Genomic DNA, 874 nt, shown 5'->3' with positions numbered 1-874 from the left:
GGGGTGACAGCCGGGCCCGCGGGGTGACGGCTGAAGGAGTAGTGATGTCAGTTTGAGGACTAAGATGCATCTGATTCAGACCGTGGTCTTTCCTATTACTTGCTGTGCATCTGAGAGCTGGATAGTGAATAAGGATGACAGAAAAAGAATTGACCCCTTTAAGCTGTGGTGTTGAAGAAGCACACTGAGCATCCCATGGACGGCCAGGAGAACAGACATATGTCTTGGAGAGGGTGCAGCCAGAGTGCTCCGTGGAAACAAGAATGATGAGGCTTCACCTCACATACTTTGGGGGCATGTTGTTAGGAGGGCCTGTTTCTTGGAGAAGGACACGATGCTGGGAAAGGTGGAGGGTCAGCGAAGGAGAGGAAGCCCCTCAACCAGGTGGACTGACACAGATGTGTGTTGGGAAATGTGAGGATGGCACAGGCAAGACGGGGTTCAGTTGTTCATAGGGTCGCCCTGAGTTGTCCTCGACTTGACAGAACCTAACAACAATTTTCTTTCCAGCACTGCTCTCTGCAGTCTTGGGTGGGTCTGAAAGTCCATTCATTGCAGACCTCCTAATTGCAGAGTACTGTTGTTACTGAGTCAGGTAGCCCCACAGGGACCCTGTGAACCGCAGCTCTGAACCCTGCCTGACCCTCTGTCGGCCTCATCTGACATGCCCAAGCCCACTGCTGCACTCACTGAACAGTCTTATCTCACTGAGGTTCTTCTGTCCTCTGACCCACTTTTCCAAGCATGATGATTCCCTTTCCCAGGAATAGCCTCTCCTAGCATCAAAATCTTCCACCAATCCTGATGCCACACTTCTCCTCATAGAGCCCAGCCTCTCGGATAATCTGCTCTGCATACATGTTGAAAAGGTATG

At 51.4% G+C, this 874-nt stretch overlaps 1 protein-coding gene across 1 annotated transcript in view; it reads left to right on the top strand.

The window, feature by feature from the left end:
• Positions 1 to 874, top strand: part of POLR2L (polymerase (RNA) II (DNA directed) polypeptide L, 7.6kDa) — an 8,006-nt gene that overhangs the window by 683 nt on the left and 6,449 nt on the right. The window lies entirely within an intron of this gene.

Source organism: Elephantulus edwardii, unplaced genomic scaffold (assembly GCF_000299155.1).
Source record: "Elephantulus edwardii isolate Elephantulus edwardi_28Jun2011 unplaced genomic scaffold, EleEdw1.0 scaffold00126, whole genome shotgun sequence".
Taxonomy (NCBI): domain Eukaryota; kingdom Metazoa; phylum Chordata; class Mammalia; order Macroscelidea; family Macroscelididae; genus Elephantulus; species Elephantulus edwardii.
Note: the sequence above shows the minus strand (reverse complement) of the source record. Positions and strands in the feature narration are given on the sequence as shown.